The sequence below is a fragment of the Pogonomyrmex barbatus genome, unplaced genomic scaffold (assembly GCF_055798465.1).
Source record: "Pogonomyrmex barbatus isolate J1 unplaced genomic scaffold, ASM5579846v1 scaffold18, whole genome shotgun sequence".
Classification (NCBI taxonomy): Eukaryota; Metazoa; Arthropoda; class Insecta; order Hymenoptera; family Formicidae; genus Pogonomyrmex; species Pogonomyrmex barbatus.
Window position 1 is genome coordinate 1588723 of NW_028297114.1, and position 14389 is coordinate 1603111.

The window sequence follows — 14389 nt, forward strand, 5'->3', positions numbered from 1 at the left end:
GATAATTACTTATCAAAACTGTAATATATAATATATTTTTAATATAACTGAAACGATATAATAAATAATAGTTTCACGATAATTACGGACGATAATTATTTTATGGTCTAATCTAAATAACTAACATCAACGCTTGAAATTCTCATCGATGTAATTTGCATATTTCTGTGTGATATGAATAGCGATTTAAATAAATATTTTAACAACTACTAAATAAAACAACAAATGTACGATAATAAACATTTAAGATATATATTTGAAATAACTATTGCATTATTTATCATTGTTATATCGAAAGATACCATAGCGCCTCGCGTAAGGACCTGCGCACAATGGAGGAAATATTAGGAATAGGAACAAATATTAAATTTTGGAAATGAGAATTCGGAATAAAAATTAAATCTAACGCATAATAAAAATACAAATAAGTATAAAACGTAGTCATCTTATATCTTATACTTACTTGTATTCATTCATGCGTTACGTTTAATTTTTATTCCGAATTTTTATTTCCAAAATTTAATATTTATCTCTGTTCCTAATATTTCCTACATTGTGCAGGCCCTAAGTTTGAAATTATTTTTAATATTGTTGAATATTCGTTAGCGACCAGACGCTGATGTTGCTGCCTTGAGAAGTGTTTACGCGTCGCGGCTAGCGCGCATGGTGTTTACATACACGAGTCACGCATTCTATGTGTGTGTTACGAGCGCTCCACGCGCTACCATTGCCTCACCAACGTTCGTACGGGCAAGTGGTAGTAATTCTCGCTCTGCATGTTCTTCCTCTCTCTTTGCATTTCTTTAATGTTAAATGATACCAAACGTTGCTGTATGCTTTACGAATGTAATAATAAATGCTTATTAACCCATATATAATTAATGATTCATAAGCATGTCGAAATGGCTACTCTCCAACGAAGTATATACATATGTACATACACATATATATATATATATATATATATATATATATATATATATATATATATATATATACATACATATGTATTTTGCGCGACTTATTCTTTTGAAATTTATGCTTTTTGTAAATGATAACCCCTCAAAGGGTACGGCCTTGACGTGGCAGAGGGGCTTAGTATTCCGAGGGGTTCCGTACCCCAAAGACGAAGAAGCCAACGCCTACCCATTGCACCATTATTAGTAACATTAATATTATCTTTAGATAATATTAATGTTATTAATAATGTATTAACACAGCATAGTCACGAGTCGTGAAATGGCTCTCATGTGACAAAGTTGATTGATGCGTTTCACGCATTAATCGTCGGTTTTGAACCGACATTCCGCCGCCGATTTTTAAGTGAATGAACGAACTGCAGCCAGTTCGTCGCGTCGCGCGTTTGCTTCGGGAGTGCCGTACAAGTGATTGGACTTTTATTTCAAATTAGTCCGTGCGCGTAATTAAAATAATTCGCGAGTGTTTTTCGCGAGTGTCTTGTGCTGCAAGGAGGCCTGACGACCTGACATCCTGAGAGGAGGAGGAGGCTTGGGAGAGGCATCGAGCACCGGCGGAGCAACCTTGCGGTAAATACATTTTTTATCAATTTAAAATTAATCGTTTTCTCATTGTTTGAATCATTAGATTTCAATAAAATTCGGGAAAGAGAAATAATTAAAAATTTTATTTGATCGAGCCTATTGCTATACAGATCTTTTTTGGAAATTATATAATTATTTCAATAAATATTATCAATATATATATATATATAAGAATTTCTTTTTTTGATATCTGATTATTTTGAACTATGCTATAATTTGAATGTTTTATTTGTGTGTTACAGAATCATCGTAGCTACGTAGCAGAATAACTCCGCTGTTGCGCATCGAATTGGTGAGTAATGAATTTATATTGAAATGAATTTTATGTTATGACAATATGGTCAGAAGAGCAAGAGCCAGAAATAAATATCTTGATAAATATGTAAAATTATACAAAAGAAGGAGAAGAAGGAGAGAAGTTTACATGCGAATTATATCTAAAAATAGGTAAAAATTAAAATAAATTTAATTAAATCGTGATCATTTTTTCTCAAATGTGGGAATTACGAGAGTTCCATGCAGGATTTCATGCGACAACGCGACATTGCACTTGAGTGATGCCAAGTCGCTCCATGTCTGAGCGACTTCATTATGATCGGCCGTTAATCGAGCGTCCCTTGAACATTAGCTTATCATTCGACCCATTAAGATTAGAATGATTAGAGATACGCCACGGTGTAGACACCGTGCACAGCATTATCAAAGTCTACACCAAGATATGCCTTGTAACCTGATCGTTCACTAATCAGGACTTTGAGCCTTCTAATTTGTAGTAAACTCGAGACACGCGAACCCAAATCTACCTTTGATATTAATCCACCCATGCTCGTATTTTCGAAAATATCCGCTCGACCTAATCTTCATGCTGAAACTTTAAGCTCTTTATTGATCCAGCCTTTGATTCACTTCCGCGCCGATTAATAGATTTTACTAAATTCTTATCCATTATAATTAGAAATTTCAAGTCTAGTTAAAACTTAATTAGAAATTATAAAAGTTCAAACTGCAGGTGCATATGTAAATGAATATAATTAATATAATTAATAAGAGAAATAGTTTTTTGCCAAATTTATACTACTTACTGCACTCTTAAACCATAAATAATAATTTTTATAAAGATATAATATATTTAAAAAATAAATACGTAATTAAATTATATATACATAATATTCTTTTATACAATATATTCTTTTATTATATATCTATTTGCGTTATTATTTATCAAAACTTATCTGAAGAAAATTAATATTCGTAAAGAAAAAGAGATATGAAATTTTGTCTTAAATAATATTAATTATGTGAATTTCTTTGAATTGCCGTATTTATTATTGTTGTTGTCTTTCAAACATGACAGCTTGATTCTAGTAACTTTGACAAAATGTGTTTTGTAGAAATGCTACTGCATGCACGTGAAATGAACATCTCATTTGACGTAGACACGTAAACAATTATTTGCTAGAGTTCTGATGAAAATACCGCTTTGCTAGGCGCTCAATAGGTCAAACGTAAAGGGAATCAAATATGGCGAGCACGAAAGGGCAGGTGGGTAGTTATGTACATGGATAGTTGAGGGAATATGTGCATGTAACAGGAATGACACAGTTAAAGGTTCATCCAAATTGAAGCACGTGTGCACTGTAACGGTATGAGTGTGCACGTACGTTCGCAGCTTATAAAAGCTTCCTGTTTAAACTTGTGCAACTTCTCAACGCGATACATGTCCCAGAGCTATTTCACTTTGTCCAGGTTTTGTTGACAATCTCGCAGACGATCCTCTTATGATATAAAAATTTGGATTTTTATTGCCTTTTGTTACACGTCGCGTTTTGTTTTCAATATCTTTCTCTCTTAAAATAAAAATAATTTTAAAGGGCTAAAAATTTATATATATATTGAATAAAGAGAGATTGTCAGATAAGCAAGATAATTATAATTTATAAATAAAAAACATATATTTAATAATGATTATCGTTATATAAGAAATATCAAATCCAGATATTTGAAGCAGACTTCTATTTAAGTAAATAAGAAAATTTTTTGAATATCTATTCTATATTATAAATTTCTAAATTTAAATCACTTTAAATGAAAATTTTTGGACGATTTCTAAGTTTATTATATTCATATTCATATTGTATTCATATTATTTAACTTTACACGAAATTCGACATTTTCCATTTCTTCTCTAGTTAGTAGAATGCAAGTCTGAAGCAGAATGCAGTCTGTAGAATGCAAATATGGTTAATGCCAAATTCTATTATATCCATTTATAGATATAAATAAATTTTATTACAAACATTCACATACGTGCAATTGCGAAGCGAAAGGCACGTAAGAACCATACGTTTTGCTGCGCGCATGTCGCTTATGTATGCTACGTTCGTGAGAGAATAAAGGCAGCCAAGTACTCAGCGTGTCGCTTTATCGGTTGGACTATAATTCCAAACGATTTCCGCGGGGCGACTGAAACAACCGAGAAGCTCGTTTGCAACACTCGTACTACTACCGCCGTAAACGTCGCTTCGAGAAAATCGAGTTCACCTTGCTTAAATCGTCGCAAAAGTTCCATTGTCCCGCAAAAGAAAGAAATAAACGATGATGATACAAGATATTTGCTAATATCCGATTTCTGCTCGAACATAAATGACCAATCAACGAGTAAATTCGGTAATATACCAAAAAGAAAGCGCAAATATTCTCTCTTAAATAAATTTCGCGTTGATGTAATTGTCATATTAATTTAATTATTTTGCTAGCTATTATTATTTTACTAGCATATTATTATTTTACTAATGTCATTTTAATTATGGATATATACGTTACGGTTATAAAATATGTCTGAATATGTCTGAAAAATTAATTATGAAGACAATCTGTAATAGCGAATTAGAGATGTTTGTCGTTTCTTTAATATTAAACTCGACAGGTCGAAAATAAGTGTATTACGTTAATTGAAGTATCCGACCGAAGCCACGAAATTCAGGTTCATTAATGTTTCATATATCGCTACCGAGCTGCGAACTGGGTCACGTTTAGTCGCGATGGACTTAAGACGGTACTTGTCATGTTGAAACATTCAATTCAAGTGAGAGGATAGATGATACCGAATGTTCGTCATGCTGATAACATAATAGCGGCAAGGCCGCGAGCGGAAAAGTTAACTTTCAATTTATCAAAGCAGCTCGCAGCAAGTGAAAATAGAATAAAAACGTGATAAATGAATCAAATGGACGGATTTTCACCTGTTATAATTAAAATATTATCCAACTTTAATCTCATTAAAAAATATTTGAAAGTATTATGATTGCAAGAAAAATAAAAGGGATGTTTCGCAACACGTAATTATGATTTTGATGTAATTAGAATTTTACCAAAATAAGTAATGTCGACATTAAACAAAGGCAAAAAATATATTACTTATTTATATCTACGAAATTTAGTTTTCGCAACAACTAAAAAGCTTCTATAGGCTAAAAGCTTTTTTAATCATTCATAATTCTAAAATTATACATATTGTGACGTCCTCATTTGAGAAAATCAATTTCTAGCTTAATTAAACGAAATGTTAATATTAAAATTAATGAATATTTTACATATCAATGTTCTTATATGGATCTAAGTAATATTAAACGAGCACTTAGATTGATGGTACAATATCTCTAGTATTATATTACTATAGAAGGCATTTACGTAACAATTAGTTTGCACTTATGAGCAATGAGTGTTCATCGTTAAAATAGGGCAATCGCGGTAACGTATTATCATTTCAATCGGAATATCGGGTTTCTCTACCTTTCATGAAAATGGACAGATATCTGGTTTGATTTACCCAGTTTTACCTACATTCCTCTTTGATATATCACGACTACACGAGAGCTCCTCCTTATATATACCCGGATAACATCCTCTGGTCCCTTACTGTTTAAGCGGTTCAGTCCGCCATTAGGGTAACTATTATTACGTAATGGTCTGTTTTTGCATTTTCAACCCACAAACTCTCTAGGTTAGTATCCGAGAATTATTAGGATCTAAAGTTTAGCCCGAGTGGCAAACTATCAGAGAATTACGCCGCATCATGTTCTCTCATAAATGATATTGTCCATTACGTAGGACTGTAACTTTCGATTCTGTCATCACCGAGATATCCCTCTTAGGTAAATTGAATTTAGTGTGAAACGCTACGGGGCTTTATCGTAGACGAGATAAATAAGTACTGTAGCGTTAACGGAGTAGATATGCTTTTTGTTTAGCTCCCCCTTTTTCTTCCTCGTAATAGGCAAGATTAACCTCGGACCAGCTGTAGATACATCTAGTGACGGCTTATTCCACTAGTCTGTGTCTCTTTTTCTCGGGCGCGCCGACTACCAGGCGGTGGCAATCGGACAGCAAAAGAAGTTAATTGAAAATAAGATAATGCCAGTAGCGTCGGTCGAAACCGGAGGGGGATGATGGCGGGCGCGGCGAGTAAGACTGGACTGCAATCCCTTAATTAAGTTGAGTTTCCTGCTTATACGTGCACTGCGGAAAGTTACATGCCAGAATTATTATCCTCTGAATAAAAATATCGATTATAATCAGGTTTAAAAGGAAAAAAAAGCTCGCAGATACGCTGAATGTCTGCAAGTTGTTCTTACATATTCACATCTACACATAGTTGACTTAATAAGTTATCAAAAGTATATATAAAGTTTAAATTACGGATCCTCTCTTTTTCTCAGGAAAATATTAAGAACTTAAACTTTAATATTCTCTTTGAATAACATTTTTCTATTATAATGATGAAAAATTTTATTACTTCCTTTTTTTTTTTATTAAAAAATTTTAGATAACAACAATATATTTTAAAAAGCTATTATATAAAAATACCACAAAAGAATATTTTAAAATAAAAAGAATAAAAATTAAATTTTACTAATTGTTTTACTTATTACGTCAATTCAGTAATATCATTCGGTATTTTATTACATTTAAATATTTCCTTATTCTTTTTCTCTTTAATTAAGAAGAAGAAGAAGAAGAAGAAGAAGAAGAAGTATGTATTTCTTTATTGTAATTTAAACATTATTTATCTTATTTTCTTCACACCTTGTTTTCTATTTCTAAAATACTCTTACGATATTAGACATAAATTATTTTTAACTTTTTTAAGTGGGATCTAGGTTATTTCTGTAAAAATATTCTCGAAGGATGCTTTTACAACTCGAATTCGTCTAGATCAGATTAACACGAAAGTTACGTTAATGTAATTTACGATCATGTGACCGTAAATTAAAAATAATGCGACGAATTATGTTTAGCCATCCAAATTATTAAGCACCGAGTACGAGATAATAGTAAAGCCGAGTGGAAGCACGGTAATAACAACGATAAGTTTCGATTTATAGTCTCCAGCACTATATGAATAACTTTACATAACATAAATATGGTAATCGCAGCCATAAAATTTCAATCGTGCGGTTATAGCAAGTTCGTCCGCCGCGAGTTTTCACTCGCAGCAGCCGCGAACTGGAGCACAAGCAGCATAGGACTAGGAATATAGAATACATGAGAGCAGGCGCAGTTTCTTTTTTTCCGAGGAGAAATGATAATAACTCTCCGGATTGTTGTTGATGTATTCTTATCGCTTTCTGCATTCAAGCGAATTTCAAAATCGAGAGTTACGTTAACTTAAGTATTCAAATTATAATCACTATCGATACTACTTTCTTGTAAATGGATAAATTTAATTAACGGTCTGATTGGGAAACAAACGACTCTACCAAATGTTCGATAATTATATACCATTTTCACTTTTGTATAGCGCGTGATTTCTGGGGAAAAACAAGTTTAACATTTTTCCACTTTTATATATGATAAAATTTCAATCGCGATTTATTCTCGCCGAACGAGTTTTCACTTCTCAAGGCGGATTGCCTTCGCACGAATCGCCGGAAACGAATATAAAGCGCAGACGTGGCTATTTCTTTTTTTTTTTTTTCGCGAAGGAGTCGAGTGGTACACCGGGGAAATCTACCGAGTAGTTATTAAAATTCCATCCGCGTCGTGATCGCGTAACGACGAAAACAATCTCGAACGCGGCAGATTTTTGCCACCAATTTTTCTCGCCGCACGTTCGCCTACCCAAATTGGAAATTTTCAGCTGAGAGGCGAGCATATTATCGCGAATTATACTTGCTCTACTGTCCATGGGTGGCCCTGACACCGCAGGCATCATTAAATTATATGCGATGAATGGAACTTATCATAACGGCCGCATAACGATAACACTTTTTATTCTATAAGTAATAAAATTTTCCATTCTAATCTAAAATCTATTTTAGAAAATTTTCTCTCTCTCTCTCTCTCTCTCTCTTTCTCTCTCTCTCTCTCGGAAAAGTTAGAGATTATTTCTTTGTATATGTACGAATGCATATATGAATTCATATGTTTATTAACTAATTTATAAGCTGTTTCTATCTATATTATAACAGGATATGGTAAAATAGAGTTTATCTAAATCTCTTATATCTTTATATTTACAACATTACATATTCGTGCAGCATTCCGAAAGTTAGCTCTTATCTACACCTTTCAGAATGCTTATATTAATATTCAATGTCAGAGGTGTCACGAGAGTAATTGTAAATCTGAAATAATGCGAAACGTAAAGGATTGAAACGGGAAGTGATGGAAACTGTGAAAATAATGAAAGTGTGTATATTTCTCAGTAATTTGACTACATTCGATCTTTTCGTTTTATTTTAGTTTGAAACTCCCCGAAATAGTGTCTATATTTGGTAAAATTTTCGGGTACATTCTAAGGAATAGTAAATATTCATAAGCTCACTATCTCTCGAGTGGAATGGCGAGTTTCTAGCTATTTCTGAGCAAATTCGGTCGTCGCGTGTCTCCTCTCTCGGTACTACCCGCTGATATCGCGAACGGTTTTTATTATTTTTCAACCAGCAAAGTTCGCTCGCGAGCGCGCCATGGAATTACAACTATCCTCGAAAAGACATCTTCGTCCGGCTTTGTTTGTAATTTCCATGGAACGAGTCTCCAGAGAAATTTCTATCCGCGTATTACTCGGATGGTTTCGCAAATGAAAACTGTCGTGCAATCTATAAACATTACTCAACGAGCTTTGCGCGCTCTTCAGATTTTTTAATAATGAATATACTTTTTAATTTTTTCACTTTGATAAACGTTTCACAAACATTAAAAATTTTTGTTGCAGAGTTGTTGTTCGGTTATTTTTACTTTATCTTGTTCTTTTATTCGTCGCTTATGTGAATCGTTCGAATTTAACTGTCTCGTAAGATCTCGCATGTAAGATTCGATATGTTGGAAGATATGTTAGAGGATGAAACTTAATAACGTTTTACTCGTAATGTGTACAATGTCAATGCGATCGATAACGTCCGACTAAAAGCAAATGGCAATCACGACGAACATCTTCTCGATTTGTCGAAAATGTGACTGTGCTCGCGCGGGAAGAATTTATCCCGAAATTCCCAACTGGTAAAACCGATCGGTCGCGCGGAATCTGGCCTCATAGCAATTCGCCTCTCGATATTAAACGCTTTAATATCGAGAAAAGATGTGGACGAGGCAAAAAAAAAAAAAAAAAGAAAGAGAGAGAAAGACTCTTCCGAATGTTGTCCGGCGCGTGTGTGGGTGTGTAAACCGCGGATGAAAGTGGATAGATCCGCGGTTGTTCGACGAATAAGCGCGATGTGCATTGTGAATCGCACATGAATCGCACACATATGACGAATCGACATGTATTGCCGGGGTGCATACGTATATGTATGTGTGCACCTTTGCGCACGTGCTGGTAAATACATTCGATTTATTGGAGGATACGCGGCCAGGTATAGAGCCATACGTTTTTCGTACGATAGCTAAAGCTTCTTTTTGCGCAGCTCGCATTTTGTTGTTGCACTTTTCACTACCGACTACTCCTCGTTTTGCCTCCCGGCCTTTTTTTTCCCCTTCCTTTTTGCGCGCGAGCATATACACCCCTGTCTCTTCCTGCTCGATTCTCGTTGTGCGCGTCGAGGTCGATACGTTTCGTGCAGATAAACGTATACCGTTTATATGTACAGTGCAACATAGATATGTACGTATCTGTCTGTATTAATATAAAAACTCTTCCCTCTATTTCTTTTCTAAATTTTTCCTAGGCTCTTCATCGGCCGTTTTTTTTTGTTCTTTTTTTTTTTTATTATTTTAGTGTCTGTTATTTAGTGACAAAAATTTTATTTTAATATATTGCCTCCAATAAAATATTACGCAAAATATATATATATATATATATATATATATATATACTTATATGCTTTTGAAATCATTGAACATGAAGCTTTATTGCAATTTATTGTAAAAGGCACTTTAATAAATAAAAAAATTTATTCCATGTACATATGTATATATATATATATATATATATATATGTGTATATATATGCATATTAATAAATAAATATATATACATATGATGATATATAATTTTAATAAATTGTTTTATTTATTAAAGTGTCTTTTACAATAATTGCAATAAAGCTTCATGTCCAATGATTTAAAAAGCATGACAAATTTTTAAAATACTTTATTCCTATATAATGAAACATGTATTAAATTTCACTGTAAAAAAATTTTTAAATTATAATATGAATATGATTATAAAATTTACAATTGGTAATAATTTTATAATATAATTTCTAATTAATTTAATTTGCTATTCATTTAAAGTATAATTCATTTAAATTATTCTTTCTGCTTTCTACATTGTTTCTTTCTCTTTCTCTCTTCCTCTTTTTCTCTTCTTCTAGTGCTGAAAAATACGGAATCAACAAATCTATTGTTACTAATGATCCTCTTACCAACTTCTCTTTTATTGGTGACTGATAATACATATTGTTACACATTTTATTCCGGTTTCAATTACAATTGTGATTAATATCCGACATCAGTTTCGCAACTTAACAAGGGTGCTGGTATACCAAGAATGTCTTAACAAGGAAGCATTTTCTTCCACCGTTTTGTCATTCCCGACTCGTCTCCGTTATTCTCCTCCTCATCCTCTTCCTTTTCCCGGAACTATCGCGGTTCCTCGAGAAAACGCCTGATACCGACAAAAAGGGAAGACATACACTATGGAGGCGAAAGAGAGAAAGAGAGAAAAGAAAAAGAGAGAGAGAGAGAGAGAGAGAGAGAGAGAGGAGGGAGAGAGAAAGAGAGAAGAAAGTGGGGAGATCTGTTGATGGATGATCTTGGTAATTATTTGCGGACATTTCCTTGCTCCTTGCTTTTCTCTCTCTCCGCAGGTGCACCAAGCAACCATCCTTCGCGATCCTTTTTGTCCCTTATTTCCGCTTGCTTCTTCTTCGCGATTCTTTCTTTTATCATCTCTTTTCTCCTGTCATTTTTGTCTTTCACGGCCGCGGTCAAGATGGATGAGAAACCATCCACGTTGTAACCACTAGCCCGTGTTTCCCGATAAAGAACAATCGACGAGCGTTCTTTCTCACTGTCGCCGGGGAAATTATCAGCTCGGATCCTTTCTCTCGAAGCATTTTTGTCGCTAGCCAATATCTCGATGGAAGAAAAAAAAAAAGGAGGAAACGATGTTTTCCTATTTCCTTTTTTTGTGGAAATATTTCTGTGGAAGTATTTCTTCAATTACAAATCGATACAGATTCTTTATAGATTTGCCTTATTAAAATCTAGAAATTGAAAATCATTATTTAATAGAAATAATTTATTTAACAGTAGAAACAGTAGAAACAGACTATTAAGTAAATTTAATAAGAATGAAAATAAATTTGCCTCATAACGTTTAATTTAATTTATACCATACCGTATTTAAAAGCTGGATAATTGGAATTGGAATAAAAATGTGAATTTATTAATTTTGCAAAGTAAGAATAATATTTAATGATTACGCGCTGGGAGTTATTGAATATCTTTAAAATTATTACGCTATAAAAAGTTACAAACTATATAACATTTTAATCAAGTCTGTATAATAAAAGTTTAAATTAATAAGCTAATAAAAAAGTTCTGTACATACACAGTTTGAATGGCAAAAACATACAGATAAATCAACAAGAATATATGAAGGGTCCTTGATGATATATTCGCGATGCAGACTCGGCAATTTTTATTAGACGATTTTCTCTCCTGAAATAATTCTGTTTACCGACTTTGTTGTCGATACTTATCAAGTTTACCGAAGTTTGATGTAATTAGGAAATGGCAGGTTGGACGTCTAAATCTCGTTGAATGTCAACGGATTCTGCGACGCGACGAAGTAGTTTAAATGGACTTTGCATGCTTCCTCTAAAGCAATAAACAACGACAGTTTTCGCTTTCCGTTTATCCTGCATCGTCTATCGGATCGTCGCGAATGAGTGAACATTTTTCTTTGAAAGGCTTATGCCGAACCAATTGTTGGCATGATTAGTCAGCGTTGCTTAATTGCGCGCTGTGATTAGAAAATGGATAATTTCGTTGCAATTACAAAATGCTGTCTCGCGGATTCCGTCGTCATTCATTAAACAGTAGCAGTCAATTTTACTACATAAGAAATCTTGCTATGTCTAAGATACGCAATTTGCAATTCAATTGTAAATAGAAATCGCACGTTGCTTTAACTCATTAATTATCCAATTGTAAACGAGTGTGACATGATTCTAAGACACAATAAATGAAATTAATAATTTATGATATTAAATTAATTAATTAACGATATAAATATATATATATATATATATATTTATATCGTTAATATTTTATATTATAGATGCAAAATATTGTATCGCGCTATGAGAAAACTATATATAGCACTTATTAACATTTATTATCATATTCTGTTATAATTCTGACTTTTCTCTTAAGCTACATATATATGTATGCACAAATACATATACATATACACGTATACCTGCAAGTTGAAGTTAGATACAGTTGATGTTTTATATTTTTAATACAATGGATGCAGTCGATATAGTTACACGATTATTATTTAAAATTCGGTTACATCGATTTTTACATTAAATGCAACAATATCTGCGAGAAATAATATAAATTGGCAGTATGTTGGCGGAGAACAAGTGTTCAATGTTAAATGCAGCCGATGACGCTGGCATAAATGGACGAATGTACAGAGAATTGTTTTTAACTATCTCAATATATCGATACAAGTCAGTGATTTTTGCTTTTATTTCGAGAAACTTTTTGACTAGATAATTAAGCCATTGTTTCCGAATTATAGAACAAAAGTGTATGTGTGTTAATGTGAGACGGAGTAACCGCTTTTAAAAAAGGACTCTGTTTTTGTAATAAAATATGAGAACCGCTTGGCAATTGGATTGGCAGTTAAAATGATTTCTCTTGCAATTTTAAAGATCCGAATGAAAAATTTGGCTTCTTGAGGTCCGAGAAAGGGAGGAGTCCCCATTTATACCGTGTATATCGAGGTTCTCCAGTCACAATGTGATATTTTATTGACACGCTATTTCGCGAACGAATGCATACATACATCCATACCACTTTGTGGAATCTATACTCCGCGTACGGGTGGAGATAGATCGATAGCATCTGGACCGCTGCATATTTTATCTGACGACTGCTATAACGCGGCGGTTGCACGCGGTGGTACGTCCGTGGATTACTTAAGCCGTATACATCGTCGGAACTTTACGACTCCGCTCGCATCCCTTTTCCGGTCGTGCGTCTTCATCGCGCGGTAACGTATACGTATAGACGAACGAAACCGAAACTTCGGAAAGTTTACCCGAGAAATGTAACTTGAAATTTTGCCGCCTGATGAAAATTACAGAGAGAGAAGGACAAGTCGCGAACAATGAGTCGCGAGCTATCGTTGTATCCCTGGTGGCTTTCATAGTATTCAAATCTCAAAGCCGAAGAAAATTGTAGCCGATCTCGATCTTCGCATGCACCTTCATTCTTGCGTTCGCCTAGAGTCGTGTCAGCCCCCGTTGATGAATTACTCGACTCGGTCGGTTGACCGTCAAAGGTGTCACGAAATTACGCGGAAAATTCACGCGAAGGGCTATCGCGAGAGAAAATTCGACAGTTTCCGCGGAACTTTTACAATTTATTGTAAGTGCGGGACATGAAATTACCGTTCGCGCCGCGGTTATTATGAACTTTCGCGTGACACGAACGTTTTCCCGAAACGCGGACAAGGAAGCGAGGAAAGTGTGTCCGAGTATAGAAGTTTGGTGCATGTGCACATGCCAGATTGCCACACATAACACGCGGCACGACCGCGAAACGTGATCGTCCGACCGCAGTGCACCATCGACAATGAAGTTCCTCGCGCATTTGTAACCGTGCGTCTCTGTGCATCTGTTCCATCACATTATTTGTTTCCGCATAAGATCTTTCTTTTCGATCGGTTATTCCAAGTTATACTGCGTAATGTACAATTTATTGCGAGCCGAGGGGGAGGAAAGGAAAATAAAAAAAATAAAAATATTTTATTTTTTTATATAATGTATAAATATATATGTTAATATATATATATATATATATATATAGATAAATATATATAAATATCTTGTGTTTAATTTTATTTTATTATTCGTTTTTGAAATATTAATTTAAATTTAAATCTAAAAAGATATCACACATACAAGAAAATGCATATTTATATTGAATAAAATAAAGTGAATATAAGCTGCTTTTATTGCAAATATGTTGCTGTAGGAACGTTTTAAATACGATTTTAGAGAAATATTTCAAGTTTAATATCTGTCTGCTGCCATATTCCAAAATTTATTTTATTTATTAAATTTCATTTATATTTTTTTAACCGTT

General features: G+C 33.7%; 2 protein-coding genes across 7 annotated transcripts in view; one reads left to right on the plus strand and one right to left on the minus strand.

Annotated features, from left to right (window-relative positions):
* The window catches only part of Nrx-1 (neurexin 1), a 222029-nt gene that overhangs the window by 141819 nt on the left and 65821 nt on the right, over window positions 1–14389 (minus strand). The gene's annotated exons all lie outside the window — the stretch shown is intronic.
* LOC105433956 (uncharacterized) overlaps window positions 1109–14389 on the plus strand; it is a 126965-nt gene continuing 113684 nt past the window's right edge. Inside the window, exons 1-2 of the mRNA XM_089074793.1 lie at window positions 1109–1547; window positions 1805–1854. The gene's annotated coding sequence lies outside the window, so the exon portion shown is untranslated. The remainder of the gene's footprint in view (window positions 1548–1804; window positions 1855–14389) is intronic.